This window comes from Heptranchias perlo, chromosome 23 (assembly GCF_035084215.1).
Source record: "Heptranchias perlo isolate sHepPer1 chromosome 23, sHepPer1.hap1, whole genome shotgun sequence".
Lineage (NCBI taxonomy): Eukaryota > Metazoa > Chordata > Chondrichthyes > Hexanchiformes > Hexanchidae > Heptranchias > Heptranchias perlo.
Genome location: NC_090347.1, coordinates 12,845,258 through 12,871,812, shown reverse-complemented (window position 1 = coordinate 12,871,812; position 26,555 = coordinate 12,845,258). Strand labels below are relative to the sequence as shown.

General features: G+C 44.4%; 1 long non-coding RNA gene across 3 annotated transcripts in view; it reads right to left on the bottom strand.

The window, feature by feature from the left end:
* Window positions 1–26,555, bottom strand: part of LOC137341106 (uncharacterized) — a 72,425-nt gene that overhangs the window by 31,062 nt on the left and 14,808 nt on the right. For 2 of the 3 annotated variants that reach the window (XR_010966963.1, XR_010966961.1), the window contains exons 2-4: window positions 19,963–20,067; window positions 4,347–4,415; window positions 2,208–2,295 (exon numbers count right to left, since the gene is read on the bottom strand). This is a non-coding gene — a long non-coding RNA (uncharacterized lncRNA). Of the gene's footprint in view, window positions 1–2,207; window positions 2,296–4,346; window positions 4,416–19,962; window positions 20,068–22,859; window positions 22,927–26,555 lie in introns of those variants that run through there. The other variant, XR_010966962.1, reaches the window with a different exon arrangement.

Below are 26,555 nucleotides of genomic sequence, written 5' to 3'. Positions count from 1 at the left end.
TTGTACTGAACCTTGGTAAGACCACATTTGGTGTACTGTGAACAGATCTGGTCTCCATATTATAAAAAGGATGCAGAGGCAATGGAGAAGGTGCAAAAAAGATTCACAAGGATGATACCAGAACTGAGCGGTTATAACTATTAGGAAAGATTGAACAGGCTGGGGCTCTTTTCTCTAGAAAAGAGAAGGCTGAGGGGTGACCTGATAGAGCTCTTTAAAATTATGAAGGGGTTGATAGGGCAGACGTCGAGAAGATATTTCCACATGTTGGGGGGTTCAAAACTAGGGGCCATAAATATAAGATAGTTACTAATAAATTCAATAAAAGATTCAAGAGAAACTTCTTTACCCAGAGAGTGGTTAGAATGTGAAACTTTCTACCACATGGAGTAGTTGAGGCAAATAGCATAGAGGACTTTAAGGGGAAGCTAGATAAATACATGAGGGAGGAAGGAATAGAAGGATATCAGACAGAATTAGATGAAGTATGGTGGGAGGAGGCTTGTGCGGAGCATAAACACCAGCACAGACCAGTTGGGCCTAATGGCCTGTTCCTGCACTGTAAATTCTATGTAAAAAGACCATTCTGGGTAAAGATTGCAGGAGCAGGCTGAGAGAGCAGCAGGTAAGTAAGCCTAGTTCAGCAAGTTCTCAGTGAGCTAGACTGGCCGTCTCATTATCATTTGTGTGCCACTTTTCAAGAATGTCTAACTCAGGCAGCAGGTATGACACAAGGGCACAGAAGAAGATGCCAGAATTCACAGCGAGTTGTTATTATCTGGAATGCACTGCCTGAAAGGACGGTGGAAGCAGATTCAATAGTAACTTTTAAAAGGGAATTGGATAAATACTTGGAAAGGAAAAATTTGCATGGGCAATGGGGAAAGAGCAGGGGAGTGGGACGAATTGGATAGCTCTTTCAAAGAGTCAGCATAGGCATGATAGACTGAATGGCCTCCTTCTGTGATTCTATGAATTTCTCAGAAATAGACATGCAAACCCCCTGGATGAAACTGAGCTCATAGGAATAAGAGTCATAGTGCAGCATGTCTGTGGCAAGACCTGCCAAAAATGCCATTCATGCCATGTGAAGGGAATTGGCAATTCTCTCACCCTCAGGACTACAGACAAGTACCACAAAAGTTCAATGACCTGACCAGGCCAGATAAAGTAACATGACGGCCACTCTCCCTTTACTTCCTTGGGCAACCTGGGCACCAACACACTCTTCAACCCCTAAAAGTAATGGCTGTACAAGTAACCCTTCATCAATGCATTCGGGTTAAGGAGGCACTAATGCGGGAATTAATGGATGGCTATCCATCTCCCCTAACAGTAACATGTACAACCCTAATACCCCTTCCTCCACCACATTTCAGCTTTCCCATGCCACTTGGCACACACTCCTCTTGCCTCACCTGATTTACTCATTCTTGTTGCAAGGGAACATGCCCTTCGAGGAGAAGGAAAGGATCTCACAGGAGGCACTCTGCTCTTGCCGTTGGAGACGGCAATGCCAGGGGCATATTGCCGGTGCCAAGTTAGTGAGTGAACACCTACACTGTCGCTGTGGCATCCCTGTGAAGAACCACACAGCCACAAGCTTCCACCTCCTTCTCTGTCCCCTTCATTAGAAAATCCAACACAGAATGATGTCATTGATTGAATTAGAAATGATCAGGAAGCAAAGCAAACCTCTGTATAGCACCCTAGAGACACAATGCACAACATCCGAAAAGTATTATAAGCGGGGTTGTGGGGCAATGAGTGTAGTGTAATCATGAATGGTTGGGACAATGTTGATAGAAACAAAAGGGGGCAATTTTAAGGTGGAAACCGGGCAGTTAATATTGTCCATGTCACTTAGCCGCCTTGGAGCTGCCAGGAGCTGACAAGTTTGGATCTTCACCTGCTCTCCTGACATGCTCCAACGCCCAAAACCCCAAACTGGGGCAATCCCAGTGCTTGGACTCTGGTAACTGAAGAGTAGTGGCCATTACTTATCTCTTCCATGCTTCCTGGAATATCTGGGGGGGAGGGGGAGGTCTCCCAACCACAATGTCCTAGTCTGCTGATTTTTCTGACATTATCTTCCATATTAACATTACTTAGCATTGTGCAGCAAGCTAGGGTCCAAAAGCAATGCTGATGCTGGTGAGCCTCTTCAAGCAATTCTTGAAACCCTCATGTTGGTCTGCTTTACATACCTCCCAGAATTGAATGACATCATTTAAACGAGGGCACTTTCTCCTATTAGGTCAGCTGCCCATCTTCGTCTGCACATGTAAATAGAAACTAATATAAAAAGGGAACATTTAGTAACAAATACCTTTTGAGGATCTTTCAATCCCTTTTTAAATATCTAAAGCTTTGTTTCATTTGAAAGTTTGCAGCACAAAGAAATGAGCTCAAGGTGGAGATCACAAAGTGTTCCTGATGGTGTCCGTCAAAAGCTGAATTCCCTGGTGCTATCTTTTACAAGTTTGACGGTATAAACATTCATGGGGAAACATATAATTGCTAGTCTGTACTGTTGTTGTGACTTTTCCTCTGCTGTTTCAAGCAGAACACTCAAATTTTATTGCAATAGGTTTTGTCCTTGCTGCAAAATACTTGGAATCAACTTCATTTTCACCTTCCAGGAACATCTGACAGAATAGCTGGAATCTCTACTGCTGTTCAATAGCATTATGTTGTGTGTCAGACAATCCAGTAACAGAACCTTTACCTTTGTAACCATGTAAACCATGGGCTCCACCACAGATGGAAAGATGCACGTACAATTTGGTTACATAATCAGCTAGATAAACACGTGAGGGAGAAAGAAATAGAAGGATATGCTGATAGGGTTAGATGAAGTAGGGAGGGAGGAGGCTCGTGTGGAGCATAAACACTGGCATGGACCTGTTGGGCCGAATGGCCTGTTTCTGAGCTGTACATTCTATGTAATTCAATGTAAGTCGGCCCTTCACAGTGCACGCCCGATAACTGTACCTTTTTATATTTTGCACACTTTGTAAGGTTTTAGAATAGGTTTGTTGGACAACAGTTTCTTTAAAATAAGCAGCACTTGTGATGGATTTGTTTATTTTTACCCACCCTAGGAGGAGAAAGTATACCTTTAACAGGCAATTTGGAAACAGTGTGCACTCACTCACGGAGCTCAAGGCATTTGCTTTGTTGTAGCGCTCTTAATCGTGCAATTATCGACTCCCACATAAAAGCTGTGAATGATTTTAACCCAAAAATATGTTAGCTGTTACTTGTTTTCTTGCTAATTAAGCTGTCACTTCCACTTTTCCGTTGCGTCTAGGTAAGTGCTTGCGATTGTCGTTGCCGTGCGTGCAGCCTGTTCTGCGTCTGACAGCACACACTCTTTAATGAAGTCAGCGTGGCTTGTCGTCTCGGTGTGCTCTGCTTAGCGTGCAAGGCTGACCCAACAGTCACAGGTGCGAGAGTCAGTTTGGGGCCAAATACGTGCAAATCAGCATTTATCTCACAGACAGGAATTGCCAAGTAGCATCACGTATGTCAACAGTTCAAAGAGTTGGCAAAGCTGAGGAAATGGACAGCAAAGGGCTTGAGGGAGGCAACATTCTGCACATAGCATTCAGTCCCAAAACGTATTCACACCATTAAGAACTTAGATCCATACAGACACCTCCGGCAGCTGAATAATTTAAATGGGCCTTGGAATTTCTGGCTCACGTTGCCTGATAACGTAGCTGAGAAAGCAGCTCGATGAAGTAATATCTGTGATGAGAGGAAGTGGATCAAATCCACCATGGAAAAGTGAGGTCTTACTGTAAACATTTTTATAATGAAGATTCCCACCCTGAGACTGTCCAGAGCTGTGTTTAGCATAAAAATCCTCATCTACTCCATATGTCCAACATTAGCTTTTTACATTATTCAAATCGCTGTTCTCCCGATAAATTGGGTAAGCATGAATTTCTGGCTTGCAACACTGAAAATTTAATCAGGCCATTTAAAAATTGTCACGATAACAGAGTAGCCATGTTCAATAGGTTACAGATGAACCTCATAGGACAATCTATATAAATACCCCTAAAAAGAAAAACTATGAATGTTGGAAATCTGAAATAAAAAAGGAAAGTGCTGCTAATGCACAACAGCTTTTTCCGGATCTGAAAGAGAAAGACAGGCCTTCATCTGATTAGTAATTTCTTTATTGACAGGTGTATTTCATGGGGGCTATTATGTCACATATCCCACGGGGGACACTGGCAAGGTGCTGCCTTCCAGGAGGTTACCAAATAGCAAAGTCACCAATATCAGAACCCCCATCAAAGCAAAACCCTTAAAAGGAAATAATTAGTCCAAACCTTGGCTTTGCTCTTCAATGCCCTACTGATCTTGTACGCTGGTGCAAAGGGCTGAGGTATATTCAGAACCTGAAGGCAATAAGGTGGAAGCAAACATTAAAAGACATTCATAACTGTTAATCTGGTATAAATGCAGAGTAATATACAAGCGTACAGCCTCTGAGTCAGAAGGTTGTGGGTTCAAGCCCCACTCCAGAGGCTTGAGCACATAATCTAGGCTGACACTCCAGTGCAGTGCTGAGGGAATGCTGCACTGTCTTTCAGATGAGCAGTTAAACCGAGGCCCCATCTGCCCTCGCAGGTGGACATAAAAGATCCCACAGCACTATTTCGAAGGAGAGCGGGGGAGTTCTCCCCAGTATCCTGGCCAAGATTTATCCCTCAACCAACGGTCACTAAAACAGATTATCTGGTCATTTATTTCATTGCTGTTTGTGGGACCTTGCTGTGCGCAGATTGTCTGCGGTGTTTCCTACATTACAACAGTGACTACAATTTCAATTCTGAAAGGCATGGTATAAACACAGCTGGAGTTGCTTGAGGAGTGTGAGGGGAACGTTATTACAGATGTGTTGTTATTCACACTAATTGCATTTCATGAAATCGCTCACAAGGAAATCAAGCTCAGATTCTACTTTGATTGGCACCTATTATAAACTACAAACAAATATGGGTTATTAATCTTTTCACCACAGAAAGGGAGAATGTGCCCCAAAACCTTCGTAAATGTTCCTTTCATGTGTTTATTTGAAGCCCCGTTTTGCTGTATTATTTTTTCCCCTCGCATTTTCAATATAAGTCAGAAATCTCGCTTTATAAAGATATCACATCAAAATCTGGAAATAATTGTTTTATAATGTTACTTCTTTGTCTGACCCGAATAACAAGGAACAAATTTGTAGGCTTGAGCCTAATATATATTTAAGTGAATGATCTGTCAGCCAAGAAGGCTGAAAGATCCTAGATAAGAAATAATCTTGGCATTGTGAATTTGTGGAGAATCAAATCTGTTGTATTTTCAGGCTTATAGTTTGGATTTTTATTTTGGAAGAGCTGTCAGTCCACATTGTCCATAATATCAACTAATGTTACGGAACAGCAATTTTACTAAAAGATCCCATGGCATTATTTCGAAGAGCAAGGGAGTTCTCCACGGCGTCCTGCACCAATATTTATCCCTCGACCAATGCTCACAAAAAAGCCGATTATCTGTTCATTATCACTTTGATGTTTGTGGGGTCTTGCTGTGTGTGCACTGTCTGCCGCGTCTCCATACATTACAACAGTGACTAGAGTTCAAAAAGTACTTAATTGGCTGTAAAACACTTCGGGATGGCCTGAGGTTGTGAAAGGCGCTGTATAAATGCGAGTCTTTCTTTCTTATTTTTGCTTCAGACCGTTCCCCGCCGTGTAATCCTTCAGCTAAACGTAAATCGGATTCTTTCTGAGAACTATGAAACAATAGCAGTCTTTAAAAAAATAGCCTCCTATATTTGTTATTGAGCCTAGCAATGTTAAGCAGTGGCTCTGACGTGCTGCAGTTTATTTGAAACATTTGTATTGTGCAGGGGAGCAGATTGAAGACAGATTAGTCTGCCCTCGGAGTGTTTTTGAAAGGGTAGCAGTGGTGAATGTTGGCATTTAGCTGCTAAGTCACACGCAACTCGTGTGATTGAGGACGCTTGGCTTCAATCTCACTTTCCCATACTCCTGATGCCAAGACACCTGCAAAACAACTTCCACATTTAATAGCTGCCAGTCGTGTGTTAGGCCTGAGCCCTCTGGAGAAAATAAGGATGATTACTACTATAGTACTTTGCCTCAGGAGGATGTGAATATATATTCTGCACACTGCAGCTACAGTGTAAAAAAAAACTATTCATGGATCAATAGCCCAATATCACAGATGACAATAATCAATAATAATGGGGTGGCTTTTAGAAGACTTCATATATGTTAAATGTTCTGACTCTTTCATAAACATAAAAAGATGGTTAGCATATAGTCCAGTTGAAGTATTATTGCTTATTTCCAATGTCCTCTTGAAACATAAATGATATTATTAAAGAGGACATACTGCACAATATGAATCACTACATTACACTTTTCCACCTGCCATCTGTACATTTATCATGTGGTATATAAGTAATCCTTATTCTGGCTTCCCTACTAACCTAGTGTGTAAAGGCACTATCTTGTGTAACATTAAATCATGCAGAGTGAAAGGTGCCAGATATGATCTGTGTCAAGTTAGCTGATCTAAGGCAGAGAAGCTGTAGGAAATTGACCTTGGTATCTCTTAGAAAGAAAGAAAGGAAGAGTTTGCATTTATACAGCGTCTTTCGGGACCTCAGGGCATCCCAAAGCACTTTGCAGCCAATGAAGTACTTTTTTGAAGTGTAGTCACTGTTTACAATGTAGGAAATGCGGCAGCCAATTTGTGCTCAAGCAAGTTCTTACAAACAGCAATGAGATTATGACCCGATCATCTATTTTAGTGAAGTTGGTTGAGGAATAAATATTGGACAGGACACCGGGGGAGAACTCTCTTGCACTTATTCGAAATATGGCCATGGGATCTTTTACATCCAGCTGAGTGGGCAGACAGAAGCTTTGGTGTAACATCTCATCTCTTAGCTAGAGGTGAAAAATCAGAAAGGCTTTTCATGCCTGATTACGACGCAGTGACCACTGATGGACAGTGTGTGTGGAGAGGGAGCTGGGAATGGGCTGGTGGACAGTGTGTGTGGGGAGGGAGCTGGGAATGGGCTGGTGGACAGTGTGTGTGGGGAGGGAGCTGGGAATGGGCTGGTGGACAGTGTGTGTGGGGAGGGAGCTGGGAATGGGCTGATGGACAGTGTGTGTGGGGAGAGAGCTGGGAATGGGCTGGTGGACAGTGTGTGTGGGGAGGGAGCTGGGAATGGGCTGGTGGACAGTGTGTGTGGAGAGGGAGCTGGGAATGGGCTGGTGGACAGTGTGTGTGGGGAGGGAGCTGGGAATGGGCTGGTGGACAGTGTGTGTGGGGAGGGAGCTGGGAATGGGCTGGTGGACAGTGTGTGTGGGGAGGGAGCTGGGAATGGGCTGGTGGACAGTGTTTGTGGGGAGGGAGCTGGGAATGGGCTGGTGGACAGTGTGTGTGGGGAGGGAGCTGGGAATGGGCTGGTGGACAGTGTGTGTGGGGAGGGAGCTGGGAATGGGCTGGTGGACAGTGTGTGTGGGGAGGGAGCTGGGAATGGGCTGGTGGACAGTGTGTGTGGGGAGGGAGCTGGGAATGGGCTGGTGGACAGTGTGTGTGGGGAGGGAGCTGGGAATGGGCTGGTGGACAGTGTGTGTGGAGAGGGAGCTGGGAATGGGCTGGTGGACAGTGTGTGTGGGGAGGGAGAGCTGGAAACGGTCTGGAGGTCAGTGTGTGTGGGGAGGGAGCTGGGAATGGGCTGGTGGGCAGTATGTGTGGGGAGGGAGAGCTGGAAACGGTCTGGAGGTCAGTGTTTGTGGGGAGGGAGCTGGGAATGGGCTGGTGGACAGTATGTGTGGGGAGAGAGAGCTGGGAACCAACTGGTGGTCAGTGTGTGTGGGGAGGGAGAGCTGGAAACGGTCTGGAGGTCAGTGTTTGTGGGGAGGGAGCTGGGAATGAGCTGCTGGACAGTGTTTGTGGGGAGGGAGCTGGGAATGGGCTGCTGGACAGTGTTTGTGGGGAGGGAGCTGGGAATGGGCTGGTGGACAGTGTTTGTGGGGAGGGAGCTGGGAATGGGCTGGTGGACAGTGTTTGTGGGGAGGGAGCTGGGAATGGGCTGGTGGACAGTGTTTGTGGGGAGGGAGCTGGGAATGGGCTGGTGGACAGTGTTTGTGGGGAGGGAGCTGGGATTGGGCTGGTGGACAGTGTGTGTGGAGAGGGAGCTGGGAATGGGCTGATGGACAGTGTGTGTGGGGAGGGAGCTGGGAATGGGCTGGTGGACAGTGTGTGTGGAGAGGGAGCTGGGAATGGGCTGGTGGACAGTGTGTGTGGGGAGGGAGCTGGGATTGGGCTGGTGGACAGTGTGTGTGGGGAGGGAGCTGGGAATGGGCTGGTGGACAGTGTGTGTGGGGAGGGAGAGCTGGGAATGGGCTGGTGGACAGTGTGTGTGGAGAGGGAGCTGGGAATGGGCTGATGGACAGTGTGTGTGGGGAGGGAGCTGGGAATGGGCTGGTGGACAGTGTGTGTGGAGAGGGAGCTGGGAATGGGCTGGTGGACAGTGTGTGTGGGGAGGGAGCTGGGAATGGGCTGGTGGACAGTGTGTGTGGGGAGGGAGCTGGGAATGGGCTGGTGGACAGTGTGTGTGGGGAGGGAGCTGGGAATGGGCTGGTGGACAGTGTGTGTGGAGAGGGAGCTGGGAATGGGCTGATGGACAGTGTGTGTGGGGAGGGAGCTGGGAATGGGCTGGTGGACAGTGTGTGTGGGGAGGGAGCTGGGAATGGGCTGGTGGACAGTGTGTGTGGGGAGAGAGAGTTGAGAACGGGCTGGTGGACAGTGTGTGTGGGGAGGGAGCTGGGAATGGGCTGGTGGACAGTGTGTGTGGGGAGGGAGCTGGGAATGGGCTGGTGGGCAGTATGTGTGGGGAGGGAGAGCTGGAAACGGTCTGGAGGTCAGTGTTTGTGGGGAGGGAGCTGGGAATGGGCTGGTGGACAGTATGTGTGGGGAGAGAGAGCTGGGAACCAACTGGTGGTCAGTGTGTGTGGGGAGGGAGAGCTGGAAACGGTCTGGAGGTCAGTGTTTGTGGGGAGGGAGCTGGGAATGGGCTGCTGGACAGTGTTTGTGGGGAGGGAGCTGGGAATGGGCTGGTGGACAGTGTGTGTGGGGAGAGAGAGTTGAGAACGGGCTGGTGGACAGTGTGTGTGGGGAGGGAGCTGGGAATGGGCTGGTGGACAGTGTTTGTGGGGAGGGAGAGCTGGGAATGGGCTGGTGGACAGTGTGTGTGGGGAGGGAGCTGGGAATGGGCTGGTGGACAGTGTGTGTGGGGAGGGAGCTGGGAATGGGCTGGTGGACAGTGTTTGTGGGGAGGGAGAGCTGGGAATGGGCTGGTGGACAGTGTGTGTGGGGAGGGAGCTGGGAATGGGCTGGTGGACAGTGTGTGTGGGGAGGGAGCTGGGAATGGGCTGGTGGACAGTGTGTGTGGGGAGGGAGCTGGGAATGGGCTGGTGGACAGTGTGTGTGGGGAGGGAGCTGGGAATGGGCTGGTGGACAGTGTTTGTGGGGAGGGAGCTGGGAATGGGCTGGTGGACAGTGTGTGTGGGGAGGGAGCTGGGAATGGGCTGGTGGACAGTGTTTGTGGGGAGGGAGAGCTGGGAATGGGCTGGTGGACAGTGTTTGTGGGGAGGGAGCTGGGAATGGGCTGGTGGACAGTGTGTGTGGGGAGGGAGCTGGGAATGGGCTGGTGGACAGTGTTTGTGGGGAGGGAGCTGGGAATGGGCTGGTGGACAGTATGTGTGGGGAGGGAGAGCTGGAAACGGTCTGGAGGTAAGTGTTTGTGGGGAGGGAGCTGGGAATGGGCTGGTGGACAGTATGTGTGGGGAGAGAGAGCTGGGAACCAACTGGTGGTCAGTGTGTGTGGGGAGGGAGCTGGGAATGGGCTGGTGGACAGTGTTTGTGGGGAGGGAGCTGGGAATGGGCTGGTGGACAGTGTTTGTGGGGAGGGAGCTGGGAATGGGCTGGTGGACAGTGTTTGTGGGAAGGGAGCTGGGAATGGGCTGGTGGACAGTGTGTGTGGGGAGGGAGCTGGGAATGGGCTGGTGGACAGTGTGTGTGGGGAGGGAGCTGGGAATGGGCTGGTGGACAGTGTTTGTGGGGAGGGAGCTGGGAATGGGCTGGTGGACAGTGTGTGTGGGGAGGGAGCTGGGAATGGGCTGGTGGACAGTGTGTGTGGGGAGGGAGCTGGGAATGGGCTGGTGGACAGTGTGTGTGGGGAGGGAGAGCTGGGAATGGGCTGGTGGACAGTGTGTGTGGGGAGGGAGCTGGGAATGGGCTGGTGGACAGTGTGTGTGGGGAGGGAGCTGGGAATGGGCTGGTGGACAGTGTGTGTGGGGAGGGAGCTGGGAATGGGCTGGTGGACAGTGTGTGTGGGGAGGGAGCTGGGAATGGGCTGGTGGACAGTGTGTGTGGGGAGGGAGCATGGAACAGGATTGGAGTCCACTGTGAAGCCGTCCATCATTTAAAAAAACAAATGGCTGAAACTCACTGTCCAAACTTGCATATGGAGAATGACTGCTTGGTCCCATCAAAAATGTATCCCAAGAAAGTCAAGTGGTCCTGAAAATGTGCCCGACTGGGTAATTACACCAGAATCACGCCCGCCAGGAACCTCCACTGCTGACCCCAGCAAATTTCCTGGGGTCAGGAGGACGTTCCCTATTTTGCATTCTAATGGCAAGCACCCATGCCTCTATGAGCACAAGTGCCTGCCCCCCCCACTCAGAGGTTGCAGTGTACAGTGCCCAATCTGAGGAGATAGGATGTCCGTGTCTGTTGGGAGTCCCCTTCCCTATTCCTGCCCCCTCCAACGCTGCTGGCGGGGCAAGCAGAGTTTCCATCTCTTACAAGGCCTAGAGATTCCCTGAACTAAGGCTGGGTACCTGGAATATCCGAGCTCTCAGCCTAATTTCCAGCCCTTCTGGTGCACTCCCACCAGAGTTGTGATGGGATAGTGCTGGAAGGTCCAAGAATTTCCAGTCCAAGTGTCATCAGCAGTCGATGGGAGGAAAAAAAATAAATTCCTATTTCATTTATCCTCTCAGTACTAGAGTTTTGTTTCTGCCTTGACGTTACCAAACACTCTGCTACCCCTATGTTGTTTGTGGTTTGTTTTTGCGACACCCAATCTGCCATTTCTTCGAAGTAATTGCCTTTTGGAAGGGGTAACTGTGCTGGTGGGCTGCAGGGTTTCACTGGCAGCTGCTCAGGAATCAGCCAGCCCTAGTCCTCCATGTGGTTTGCTTTGCCATGATCCTGCACCAGAGCCAGCTGTGACTGGAGTTGTTCCGATTGCCTTTCTGCCACTTGCATGGGTTGTTTGATGGGTCGGAGGCGATGTCACCTTGAAAGACTGCTGTCTGACCCACCTCTACGATGGCCATGCCTCTGTGGCTGGGCACTCATTTAACATGTCCACTGATCTGTGTGAGAGCAGAACTTTGAGCAATGTCGAGGTCGGTGAATCTCTCCCTTAAGGTTGTCTCTACGCGATTTCCCAGGATGTACAAGCCAGCTACGGAAATACCTTTAAGATTTGACTCCGAAACCTCTGTAGCACCAGCCTGAGCATCCGTGAGAGATGCTTCCACTATGTTTATGACCTGCACTACTACAGGCTCCACTGTAGATGACACAAGAGTTGCCAAATGCTCCATGGAAGGCTACAGTGTAGACAACCATTCATCTGCGATGTGTAGATCTGGCTAAAGGACTCTCCCATCCTCCTTGCTAGACCTTGCAGTGTATTTTGCATGGACACGAGTGGTTCATGTAGACAATTCTGTTCAGACACCAATCTCTGTTTGTACGCAGGCCCTGTGAGGTTAGAATCCTAGATAGTGTTGCGTCTTTCCCTCTCCCTCTCATTCTCATGTAGAGCTTCAACAGCCTGGCTTTCCTCTGTCTGGATGGCTCAGTAAAACTCCTGCAATTACAGCTGACCAAGGCTTCCCTGCACTATTTCAGGGGTTTAAATGTCTCATCGTTCACTGCACTTAGCAAGTGCTATTCTCCAATAACTGACTAGGTGGCCCATTGTGCAGGCATTGAAACATTTAGCACACCTACTCAAATCAGTAAAATCAGGTGCGAAGCACATTTGGTTGTAAACTTCAAAAATCTAAAGTAACACTCAGCTCGGATTTTATTAGCACCAACAAAACTTTCTAAGCTAATGTTCTTCTCAACAGAGCGGTGGAAAAATCAGTTCGGAATACAGCAGGGTTGGCAGGAACTTTGGAATTGGATGCACACCTGCTTAGTTGGAAAATGATACCTGGTGCAAAGGAGGAGATAAATAGCAGACTCATAGAACAGACTGTTCAGAAATCTTTTCATTTAAATGAGCCTACTGTGATATTTCATATTAAGCCCTTCTTGATGAGAAACCTCTTTTCTTAATGACTTTGGTCATATCAAGGAAGACAATTGGGGATTTGTTTGGTGGTAAGAAGGTAATTGCAATGAGGATACAGGGCACATACGTTCAAATCTAAACTACATGTTGAAACAACTCCAAGAATTGTTGATTTATCATACATCATGTTTGATTTATTCGGTAGAAACAAATTGACATTCATTTCTTAAATTCGTCTCCATCCGGCTCAATTCAAACATGGAATAAGAAAATTTAATAGCTGATAACTCCAAGAGATATTTTTACTTTAAAATAGTCACATATTCCATTACACTTAAGCTTGTTTTATTTTTCAGTTGCAATAGGGGCCCTGCCGAAAGCATCCAGCTACTAATGAACTCTACACAGCAGGAACTCACTGGGGGTAATGCTACAATGTGCGATGAGGTGCCCCACTGGCAATGCAGACTTTAAAATTATCCCCAATTTTACAGGCTCCTTTAACAATCCTGTTGCAATAAAAATGTTTTCTCCTTCCCTGGCAGAACCCCCATGATGGTTAATAGAGAAGATCAAACTAAGATTGCAATTACACTACCACTTCTGCATCAGCCACAGATGTGAAAATGGCAGCTTAACTCCCAGGTCCAGTCCCATTCTAATTCCAGAACACACTAAAGCTGAGATTGTAACTGAAATAAACAAGCTTAAGTGTGATGGAATATGTGACTATTTTAACCAGAGGATGCAGATTTAAAATAATTGGCAAAAAAGCCAGGGGGGAGATGAGGAGAATTTTTTTTTAACGCAAGTTATTATGATCTGGAATGCTCTGCCTGAAAAGGTGGTGGAAGCAGATTCAATAGTAACTTTCAAAAGCGAATTGGATAAATACTTAAAAAGGAAAAATTTGCAGGGCTATGGAGAAAGAGCAGGGGAGAGGGACTAATTGGTTGGCTCTTTCAGAGAGGGGGCACAAGCACGATGGGCCGAATGGCCTCCTTCTGTGCTGTACGATTCTATGATTCAGTGTGAGACCCCCTACCAGTGGAGTCCATTTCACACTCCCTGTGATTGACATCATGTGGAGTATAACTCCAATGCAGTGAGAGATCTGCTATCAAAAGTGGTCAAAGACTCTGTGGGCCCCAATGCACTTTGTAAGCTTACTTCATAGTCTTTTTAACGTTATCAGGCAGTCTTGCTCACACACTCACAATATTTTTTTTAAAACCACCGAGTGAGCAGGGCCCAGCTTGTGCCTTTAACCACCCGTTCACAGACCTGTCTCCATGGAGGAAACTCATCACTAAAGGCAGCCCGTATTATAGCTCAGGTGTTGCCAGCTGCACTTTACATTCTATAGCTGCCAGTCTCAGATCGATGTACAGTACAAGTTCAAACCCTGATAAGAAAAATTATTTACTACTATCCTATAGCTTGACCACAGTCACAACATAAATTAACATGAGCTGCTGTTAGCATTTGTCACAATGCTACTTGCAAAAGATCGGTAAGCACAGAAAAGGTGCTTGTAACCAGACTTTTAAAAACTAGGATTGAGTTATGTTGCCTTCTGTAGGTGAGGGAATGGGTCATAACTTGGAAAACTGAGATGCCAGGACTGTGTACAGGAAGACAGTGTGTCGTATTATCCTGAGCTAGCATTCCGCTGCAGATGGTAGTTATGAAACTCTACGTCCATATTTCCTCCCATTCCTCTGGCAGATTGGTCTCACTCTCAGATAATACATGGTCCATGTGATCTCCTGGACTGGTTTCGATTGCCTGAGGGGGTCGGAGAGGAATGTTCCGGAGTATTTTTTTCCTCTTATTGGCCCTGGGTTTATCTCTGGATTTTTTTTTGCCTCTCGCAGGAGATTACAAACCCTGATAAGAAGAATTATTTGCTACCACCCTATAGCTTGACCACAGTCACCACATACATTAAAATGAGCTGCTGTTAGCATTTGTCACAGTGTACAAAGGTTGCGGGGGGGGGGGTGGTGGGAGGGGGCATGGGGGAGAGGAGTAGGGAGGGAGGAAGTATTTAGTCATGATGCTCCAGCCAACATGAGTGTGGGGCAGGCTTGATGCACCAGCTGGTCTTTTCCTGTCTGTTATTTTTTGTATGTTTGTCTTCTTAGGCCTCTTTCGAGCTTTCTTTGTTGGTTTCTGATCGGGGAGCAAATGTAGTACAGAAGGTGGAGATGTGGTTGTGAGGATTTGTTGGGGAGTGGAGGCACAGTTTACAGGAGGGTCAGCTCATTCATGCATGGTTGGGTCCTGTATGAGATGTTTAATTTGAAGGTAGCAGAATAGCTCTTGCTGGGTGAGGTGAAATATAATGCACCCTTCCCATTCAAACCCCTGCAAATCAGATATATTAAGTGATGTTAGAGTTCGCTGGCAGTTCTGAAACATCCCTTTTGAGAAACTGCACCAATAATCGCTTCCTTCAAGCTAATGGGGTGGGATACATGGGGGGTGATTTTAGACCCCTAGAACGGGTGGGCTGGGGGTGGATGGGAGTTGAAAATAGTTGTTTTTTTGGGTCGCAAGTGCAAAATTTTCAGACTCTGCATTCCCAGCGGGAAGCCTGCACTTTTACCCGGCGACATTAAACCCGGAAATAAAGCCGGGTTGCGGTCGCGACCCAAAAAAACAACTATTTTCAACTCCCACCCGTCCCCAGCCCACCCGTTCTTGGGGTTTAAAATCACCCCCATGTGAGTCACATAAAATTGGGGAAATATTTACATTTTCCCCTGAAATTAAGCAAATTTGACAGGAATACTGGAGCATTGGCAGGAAGTTCGAGCCAGCAGCCACTGCAGTGTGAGGCGGTTGCCATTGAACATTGCTGCCAAACCACTAATCCCAGACTACTGTAAAATTTAGAACTTTAAACAACACCATATGCCTATATATTTACAAAGTAAATAATACAACAGACCAACTAATACCATTGTGATTGTGACATCTGTAAATGGACTGCACGTCTAAACTGTGATGCTAAACTTGTTTCTTTCATTCATTCAGCTAATCATTATCTCCTTCTGTCATCTGCATGTGCCTACACTGACAGTCGAATTTGGATTGACACCGAGATGAAATGGAACCAATCAAGCTATAAGAGGTGGGACTTCTTAGGTCCATGCTTCATGCTGCAATTGTACAGATCTTTGGTGAGACCACACCTGGAATACTGTGTACACTTTGGGTCTCCTTACCTAAGGACAGATATGCTTGCCTTAGAGGCAATGCAACGAAGGTTCACTAGATTGATTTCTAGGATGAGAGGGTTGTCCTACGAGGAGAGATTGAGTAGAATGGGCCGATATTCTCTGGAGTTTAGAAGAATGAGAGGTGATCTCATTGAAACATATAGAATTCTGAGAGGCTTGACAGGGTAGATGCTGAGAGACTGCTTCCCCTGGCTGGAGAGTCTAGAACTAGAGGGCATAGTCTCAGGATAAGGGGTCGGCCTTTTAGGACTGAGATGAGGAGAGATTTCTTCACTCAGAGGGTTGTGAATCTTTGGAATATTCAAGACTGAGGTCGATAGATTTTTGGACTCTAGGGGAATCAAGGGATATGGGGATCGGGCGGGAAAGTGGACTTGAGCTCGAAGGTCAGCCATGATCTTATTGATTGGCAGAGCGGGCTCGAGGGGCCGTATGGCCTACTCCTGCTCCTATTTCTTTCTTACGTTCTTGTGATGGACCAGCGACCAAATTTGAGTGTCTCTTTTCAGCAAGTTCTGCTGGAAATACACACATATGAACACTGGGTGAGGACTTGGCTGTGACGACCACCAGAATCGAACTCCCCACCATGTTATCCATTCCAGCGTGATATGTATTGCATCGTATGATGTGGCTGAAACTATTATCCTATTTATGAGTCCTGCAATAAAACTGCTGTTCTCAGGTGTTTTATGACCTGTTGTAATGAACTGAGCCATCGGGAAAGTTTCTTTCTGTATAACAGCCAACAGTGATTTGGCAACATTTATTTTTTTTCCTTTACAACAAGTCATGGAACTAAATATTCAAACCAACTGTGATTTGCCATTCAGGAGTCACGCTGAACTGCAATACAACCAATCAAAGCAATGAGATGTATGACTACCGAGGCTCACCCTGAGTGATAATCAACCCCAGGTTATGTCCATATTTTTGAAAGAATAAATATTTCCCCCCACCGCCAAGCAATGCAGTAAATGTGATACTTCAATTACTACCGAGTCGCACTTCAAGTTGATAGCCATTTTGATAATGCAATAGACGAGGGGCAGCTCCCAAAATGCTAGTATATTAACCAAAGTATCATTAACAGTAACTGTAGAGAAACGTATAGCTCTTAACCTGTAGTCCTCTTGGCTGAAAGAGGAAGCAAGATGGCAAGAGGCAAAAGGCAGTGGGATCTGACAGAGGTAAAAAAAAAAAGGAAGAATAAAGGGTTAACAATGCTGGCCAAAAAATTATTTCTCAACTACAGATTGCTCCACTCTACACAAATCTGCCCAAATTTGTTTCCATCAGCTTAAAGGGCTTGGACTGTTTACCACTAAAATGTTACCATATGTGGGGTTCATATATCTGTCCAACTTTGTTACCTCTCTTCGCTGGGCCACTTTGAACTTGTAAAATTTGCCTGATCAAAAAATGGACGCCATATGTTGCAATTTCCTCTTTGGGGCATCTGTTAATACTGCCATTAAAATTCTCTGCCAATTTTCCTAGATGCTACGCAGTTTCTAAAAGCACTGAGACTTCTCAACACCTGACATGCTATTCTCTGTTCTGAAGTCACACAAGTCTGTAATTGTATCCATCTGAAGTTGAAGTGTCACAGCCTCTGGCCTTCAGTCTATTCCCCATACAATGTCTGGCCACAGTTATCCTGATTTATGCATTTTATTTCACCACATTGGAAAATAAATTAACGTATTTTGCAGCAGTATTGTATCTTAAATATTTTGTTATAAGTTCAACAAGTGATAAAGACTATATGGTTGTAACGTGAAGTAGTGTAATAGGCCTATAATTAATTAGGCTGCAATTTTCCCATTCCGTATTTACTGAAAAGTTGAACTATCAACAGTCTTCCACCATCCTTAGCTGTAACCATCTTGCTGCTTCATTCAGTGAATCTTTTGCCAAGAATTTATTTCTCGGTGATGTTCCAGTTACTCCTTCATGTAGGCATATATACATGGCTCAGTTCCATTTAGATAGTGCGACAGCAACTCTTCTTTTGATGAGATAGTAATGACTGTAGAACCAGATCAAATTTCAAGGCCAAGCTGTTCCCAATGGCTCAGAGATTAAGGGGTAGAAATCGGCTGTGGCCTGTTTTCAGATGCGTAACCAACGGCGCGCACCCCAACCAGAAGGCCCGAATCTCACCCAAAATTGGGCCTTGGGGCTCATTCGAATAATTTGGGTACGATACCGGTGCCAGAGGCAGCTCGCCCAATTGATGAGGACGAATTTCGAGCCGTTTGCCTCACCAGCAGCAGCCTTCAGGTAAGTCCCAGGGAGGACAATGGGTGGGGGGTGGGGGGGGGATTTGCGATCATGGGCCGGTAGTGGCCTATGGAGCTGGGAGGAGCACTCTTCCTGCCTCCACGTCAAACTTTTAAATAAAAATAACACTTTTTTTTGCTGGTGGACCTGTTTAGTCACAGGAACCGCTGAAGATTCCTGAGCAGAGCAAGCCCGGCCAATTTAGCAGAAGGTCCTAAAACAGGTGTTAAGCCCCTTATTTACATATGTAAGGCTAAAATGCCCGTTTTAGGATCCCACTGCTAAACTGAAGTTATGCATTTGTAACACATTTTGAAATGCAAATCAAGTTTTCTGTGGTGGAAATTTAACAGTGTAGTGGAGGGAGGGCATGTAGTTTATAGCTGTAATGATACAATATGTATCCAGTTCTTTTTTTTAAGTTTAAAAAAAGTTTTGGGGATCTGGGTAGTACAGTGTGTTAAACTGTGTCCCTTCCCCTCTAGGACCTTGGTTGTAATGCAGTTCAGACTTATGGGACGCGTGTCTCCTCTCTCTGCTGGCTACACTGGTTTCAGTTTCACACCCTACTTGGGGTGTGTGAATCTGGTGTGAAGGTCTGAAGTGAAGTGGAGTGAGACTCCCTCCTTCACATTATTCCAGTGCCAGATTGGGCCCTGACACCAGATTCAGACTGTACTTACACAATACTGCAGCGTTGGTGACTAAGGAATGGAGCAATTAGCAGAATGATTGACAGGACCATTTGGTAGCATGCATGCTACTGCTTAATTCTAATTTTTTAAAACAAAATTAAAAAGAAATGCCTCAGAAGGGCTATTTTTAGAATCTAACCAAGTTTATTTTTTTTTAAATTTGTTCTGAGGATGTGGGCGACACTGGCAAGGCTGGCATTTATTGCCCATCCCTAGTTGCCTTGAGAAGGTGGTGGTGAGCCTTTTCCTGCAATTGCTTGTGGTGATAGTGCTTCCATGATGATGTTAGGTAGGGAATTCCAGTATTTTGACCCAGCCAGGAAGAAGCAATGGAAACTGCAAAGTTCACTATCTTAAATAAATGCCTGTGGGGCTCAGCAGCTTCAGAAAAGTAAGTAAAAGGTGATAGTGTTTAAGATTTTAATTCTGTACAGTGAGACCTTCTCACAATCTAGAACAGAGCAGTGAATGAGTTAAAGGAGACAGTGGCGAACTTCCTTGACCTGAATAGGAAAAGCCTATTCACTGTGAGCAATTCACTGCCAGACACTTAAGACACAAGACTACATGTTTACAATATTTTGCCTGGTAGGACTCAAGCACGTTTTCCTAAGTTGTTTTCCTAACTGACTAAAGCAGGAAGTTTAGAACAGGATGCTGCATGCACGCTTTGCAGAGTTTAACAGCTCATACACTTTGCTTTCCTTTTTCTCCCACAATATACTTTTCACTAACCACCGTTTCATCTGCGATATCCTGCAAGGCAACTACATTGGGATTCGTTGCTTTGTAGAGCTTGTGATCAGATAAACAGATCGGAAAGTGTTTATTGTTTGTGCAACGCCTGAATTTTTCGCTTTACGCGAAAGTCATAATAAGCTGTCAAAATCACCCAGCTAATCTGCCTTGTGTCACACTGCTTAATGTTGTGAATGTGCCTTTCATCCTATCACGGTGGTGAAAGATGGTGTTCATCACTTATTACTGTAGGAATAAAAATAACACTGAAAATGTTGAACCTTCCGATGTAAAAGCAGAAAATGCCGGAAATGCACAGTGGGCTTGATACCTGGATGAAAGGTCTCACCAAGAACATTGACTTGGTTTCCTCTTTCAAATTTCTGTTCTTATTTTTATTATCCTTGAATTTTGCAGACCAAAAGATTTCTATGTTTGACTCTGTACGATCTGCCTTAAATCATAATAAGAGTATACATTTCCATCAAACAGCAATTATAACTGAATTCATCTTTTAGTCCCTTCCCGCTAGTTTTTCAGCATTTCCACAAGTTTATCTATTCTTTACCTTCTTATCGTCACCATTTCTTCTTTTTCTCTGATTTATTTGCTAATTCGATATCCAGTCCACTTGTAAACTCTTCTAGGTGTATGGATCAGATGGCCTCATATCCTGGAACCATAATACAGGCCATTCCACATCACTGTATAGCCTTCAAAACCCAAACACTTTCAAAAGCCAATACCTTCACCTGTTGATTTCTATGGAAGTCATTTCCCCTAGGCATAGTTTAAGAATAACAGTTCCGTCCCTTTAGATGTATAGTTAGTGTAATACTATAGGAAAGAAATCAGTTAATTCAGATCCTGAAGTTCAGCTGATATAAATACTAAGAGAGAGAGATGGGGTGTGAGGTTATTTTTTAATGTAAAATAACCCCTGGTTATCCAATAATTTCTGGAATGTAAACTAGATGCTCAAAGAATGTTTCTGCTCAAACTAATAGTCTCCTTAAAATCCAGACATCAGAGCCTAGAAACTATTGTTGCTGATATTAGTGACTGAATGTTCAACATTGCTCGGGCCGCTGTTTTACGAGGCAGTCACCCATTTATCTGGATACTTCCTTAAAGTATAAAATTGTGAAAAATAATTATGCTGTTTGCAAGAGTAGATTATGTCATAATTCAGTGCAATTACAAGGAGAGTCTGCTGTAATAACTTAATGCAAAGAAATAAAAGCAACAGAATAAAATGGGAAACTAGTATTTCTATAACTAAATCAAAAATCCAAGAAGATTGTACATTTTTTTCCCTTTGTTAGTCTGAGCTGAAAATTTGGAAATGTTCTATGTTTGTGAATATTTCTCTAATTCTACTTCTTAATAGCTAGCTTTGAAAAGTTTAAAAGAATTCATGTAATAGTATATATTATATGGTATTAAATTAGTCAATAATTTTATGTTTTTTTTATGTGAAATAACCCGGGTTATCCAATAATTTCTACAATGTAAACTCAAAGAATGTTTTTTTAATATAGAAGTACATTTTTAAATTTTGCTTCTGTACCTTATAATGTGACTGTTTTACTCGTTAGGGTTATCAAGATTTTCATCAGCAGATCCCACTCCACGTGGAGGTTTAGACTGGAGAAAAGGGAGCAACACTAATGCCCCATTCCCCTGCTCCATTATGCACATAACTTTTACAATAGTTTTCTATTGTGTTTGTGATTATTATTTCAAAAAAACTCTGATAGCATTCATTTACTAAGTGTCTCACCTGTGGTGCAGTTCGCACAGTTCTAAACCGCACAGCCACATAGTGTGAAATGCAACTGTAGAAATGTACATGTGCTATCTTAATACATTAGAGATAATCTGGACAACTGACTGTATAACAAGATGGTGCGTGCTGAACAATTATTTATATTTGACAAATCAGATTTCAGTATTAAAGGTGTGACTGAATATCTCAGTGCAGGAAGTACTGGATGTACAAGATAGATCCTTCAAATAGTTTAAATCATTCAACAACACAACACCTTGTACTAATATATAGCGCACAACATAATGAGATGCCCAAGGGCACGTCACAAGGAGGGGGAGGGGTGAAGTGGGAGACCAAAGCAGGAGCTGGTAGAGTTCCAATAGGCGACCAAGCAGATGGTTGAAGATGTGGGTTTTTTGGGAGGCTTATAAAAGTGGCAGAGATATTGCAGGGCAGAGGAGTTTAGGAAAATAATTCCAGAGTGAAGGGATGTAGTGGGTGAATGGTCTGCTGCTGATGGTGGAGTGGAGGGAGGAGGGATGCACAGGCCAGAGTTGGAAAAGTGGAAGGTGCAAGCTGGCAATAAGGTGTGGAGGTGGTTGCAGAGGTGGGGCAGGGTCAAGACCATTGTAAATGAGATTTGTAAATGAGGATGTGGATTTCACAATCAGTGGGTGGTATGAGGAGCAAGTTGAGGTCAGCAAAGACAGGGATAATAGGTGAGTGTACGAGGTAAGATGTGGGCAACAGAGTTTTGTACAAGAAGGAAATTCTGTAAGGTTGAGCTTAGGAGAAAAGCATTGGAAAATTCATGTCTGGAGGTGTTTAAAGCATAGATGAGGGTTTCAGCAGCAATGGGATGAGGTAGGAATGGAGGCAGCCAACATCGCAGAGGTAGAAATTGGTGGTCTTGGTGATAGATAGGATGTGAGGTTTGAAATGTAGCTCGGGGTCAAACAAGAAACCAAGCTTACACACTATTACGTTCAGCCTGAGCAAGCAAATAGGAAGAGGGATTGAATTAGGGGCTAAGGTGTGATGTTTCTACAAGGAGCCAAACTGGATATGATCTCCAAAAATTTCTGGCTCATTTATGACTTGATATCAAACAGGCAGTCAACAGTATAAGCAACATTCTTGGAGTTGAAGGTAGTTGAAAGGTAAAGCTAGGTATCATTGGCTGACCATATGCTTACTGTCACTGAGAGGCAGCATATAGATGAGGAATATTCTCCTAAACTCTCCCTTCATTATTTTGATAATGAACTTAAATTTACTGACCAGTGGAAATATTTTTTTCCTATTTACCTCATCAAAATCATTCATAATTCAAACACCTCTATCAGATATCCTCTTAACCTTCACTATTCTAATGATCAGAGTGCAGTTTCTCTAATCTTTTGTCATAATTAAAGCCTCTCATCCCTGGTATAATTTTAGTAAATCTCTTCTAAACCCTCTCCATGGCCTTGGCATCCTTCCTAAAGTAAGCTGCCTAAAGCTGGGCACAGTATTCCAACTGCAGCCTGATCAATGATTTGCATTTATCAGGCAAGATCAATTCTTTAAATTGTCATGTTAGATGGATATTTTCAACAGTCGTGTCAATTAGATCCTTCAAACGGTCATGTCAGAAAGAGCCTTCAAACTATTGTGCCAGCTAGATCGTGTCAGTTGAATAAAAACAGACTTACATTCTTGTAGTACTAAAAGAGTGATTAATTGGTCAGCAGGGAGATGTTGCTTTGGCACTGGGATAGCATAGCCAAGCAGTTTTCGTTCAGCTGCTGTGAACAAATAGAGCCAGATCTAAGCTTTTGTTTGCAACATGATCTTGAATTCAATTGAAATGGCAGAACACATTGAAAACTGGCAGAAGTGGGAGTTTTTTTAAGCAATGTGACAAGTTACTAAGTGTTCTAGTAATGGATGAAACATCCTGAATGCTGGACAATGTTATAGCCACAGTTTTCTGGTTGTATTACAGTGGTGGGTGGAGTCATTTTAATTAGCTTGATTTTCTCAATGCCAGTCTAAACGTTGGAGATATTGGACACCGAACTACATTAAACATCAGGTAGAACATTCTGTAGTCTGTCAGGGTCACTTTGCTCAACTTTGTGTGCATATTAAACAATGTTACAATCAACACAGTACTTGGAGCTAGGATTGTGCAACTCATGTACATATAAACACAAGTTAAGAGATCCATAAATGGTGTAGTTCATCCCGTGTTTTCTGTAATTCATCCTGCAAATGCCTGTTATTTTGGTACTATTGTTATGTTTGTTCCCTGCCTCTATTTGTCAAAAATAGCCAGAGAATATCCAGTGGTGTGCAAGTTATCGACAAGGCAGATAAAATTCTTCACTTCACAATGCAGGTAAGAGCATTATTGAAAATACTATGGCTAATGTACCTTGTATATATTGGATAATGGGCAGGTGATGAGACATAATCCATAATTATCGCACACAAATCGGATAACGCTATTTAACAGTTCCTCATTTCAGATTGACTTCATAGCTCAATCTGGAAGGGAAGACCATATAACTAGAAAATTATAGCTCCCCGATGGCGCAGTGGATAACTACGTTGCCTGAAACGGTGCCGAGTCATTCTGAAGTTTCCAAGTACTATTCCTGATCTGACCTCAGCTAGCAGTGTTGCTACAATTGGTCTCAGTAACCCAAATTGTAGTTTCAGTTGTTAATTGCATCCATGTGATTTATATCAATTAGTGTTAATTGTAATCAGGTGCTGTGTATCAATTGGGGCTCTCTTGTATCCGTATATGAGAGCTTATCTAGGGTGTGGTGTGTGTAATGTGGGGCTCTGTGACTAAAGGCTTAGAAGCAACTGAAGACCAGGCTCTAGTATTCTGTCCTTCACCACCGGGCTATCCAATTTAGAACATCAGTAACCCAAGCTGCAGAGTGCAAATCTCAGCCAGAGTTCCTGATCGTTGTCGAGTGACCTCTTATTGGAAAAAACACAAGTGTGGTCATCGAGTGAGGACAGAATTGGACTTAGATGCAATTCCCCCCTTTGTTCCTTCTCGCACATATATATGTGTGCAATCAAATAACCAAGAGACATGAAGATATTACCAGGTGTGGGGGGTTACAGGGAAGAGAGAGTTGAGAAGTTAGGGGTCTTTCATTGGCGGTGTAAAGGTTGAGGGAGGGCTCAGCTGATAGAAATCTTCAAGATTATGAAGGGTTATGATAAAGTAACTGGTTGGCAACAAAATAAGGAGAGGGCCCAAATTTAAGAGGATGACATAAAGAATTAAATTGGAGGTGAGGAAATGCTTTACACAGAGGATGGTGAGAAAGTGGAATTCTCTGCCACAAATTGCTGTTGAATCTGAATCCATAAGTTATTTTAAAAAGGAGTTAGATAGTTTCTTGAAAAAATGAATGTTTAGGGGTATGGGGGAATGAGTGGGAGAATGGGATTAGACTAGTTGGGTTATGTGGAGAAAAGCACTGGCACAGATTTGATGGGCTGTAACATTCTGTGATTCTATAAAAAATAACAACTTAGGAGAGATCTCTTGTGGTGCCACCATCCCTGGACCGTCCTCCAACATGTGGGGTCACTTTCCGAAGAATAGGGGAGCTAACTGGTGAATAAAAAGATTCTTGTACCATTAATTACTGCATTCATGAGAAAGACCTTTGTGACTCATTTATGCCTTCAACCCTAGTGAGCTGAATGTCCAAAGCCTCAGGAAATAACAACGGTAATCTATTGTCATTCATTTAGGATCCCATATAGATTTTGTTGCAATGAACTATCACATCAGAGGCAGTGAAAATGCAGTAATGGATCTCCCAGCTGTCACCCTTTTCATATGTGACACCTATATTGTAGTCTTCTTCCCTGTAGAGGTTTGTTCCCAGACTCACTGTCAGGCGCAAGCACTTTCTTCCAGGCTGGCAACTTTCCAGTGACTGTACATTATTAACCATACATTAGCAAATGACCAATGCTACACTCAGAATGCTACTTCCCGCAAAGTTCACAGCTGAGATTCCCATTCAAACGGTGAGCCAAGAAAACAATATCTAAATTGCAGGATGCAGCACACATACTTTATAGAATGGCCAAAATGTAGAGGTTGCATAACAATGTGTATGGTAACAACAGACAAGATATTATTAAATTATTACTGAAGGTCAGAGCATCTAACAGAACATTTAACTCTGTCTTGGTATTATCCTCAAAATAGAGAAATGTATGAACTCATTATTCGAGCGTGTGTATTGAATACTCACTGTGTTGCTATTTTGGGCTAATCACTGCACATCCTAGTGATACTGTGACAACTTTAGATTAATTAAAGATACATTTACATACAAACTAGTCTTTCAAAGAACGATCATTGTTGTCTTGTATGTAACACAGTGCCTTGACCTGAACCAGCCCACAGCCTCACGAAAACTCAAGCACAGGTGTCCCAAGTGACCTCTGACCTGCATCAACCCTTTTCCTCTGCCTTTAGTTTTTAGATGCTTTTTTTTTTCACACAGAGCTAAAGGAAGCCCCTTTAGGTCTGAACGGTGTGGGCTTCGACACAAAGAGAAGCACCTGGAAGGAGCGGCACTTTTGTAAAGAGGAAGAAAACAGGATCTAATTCATAAACACCATCCTGTGAGCCGTGGAACCTTGCCAGGATCTCTCAGCCTCGTTCGTCATCTATTCCTACCAATGGCTCTGAGAAACATTCCTTCACAGAACATGTGACCGAGTCAAAGCCATACCACAAAGAACTTTGAAGCTGAGGGGAATGGAGGTCAATTTCAACAGTGTGGATATGGGAATATTCATTCACATTAACTGAATACCAAGAAATGTAAATTGGCTTTAACTTCTGATGCTTGCTGCAATACTTAATGAATCAATAAAACCCAGTGTATTACAATAAATAAGGGATGATTAGTGCCGCATGAATCGTGCCAACTGGTCTCACACCTAGCAAATTGAAAATGTCTTTAGTATTATATACGACTGCATAGAACATACAGCTGGGAAACAGGCCATTCAGTCCAACTGGTTTATGCCAGTGTTTATGCTCCACACGAGCCTCCTCCCACCCTATTTCATCTAACCCTATCAGCATATCCTCCTATTCCTTTCTCCCTCATGTATTTATATAGCTTCCCATTAAATGCATCCACGCTGTACGAGGAGATTCTCCGCATCATTGTTAAAAGCTTCACACATTCTATAAGTAACATCACCAGTCCTTTATTATACACGCATGATGATAGGCCATAATCACCTCAATGTATATTTTGATTCTTATGCTTAAGGTAACAGAAATCAGTGCTGGCTAATGGGCTATTTTTTAGCTCCCACTGTAGCATTTTAAACATGATCAC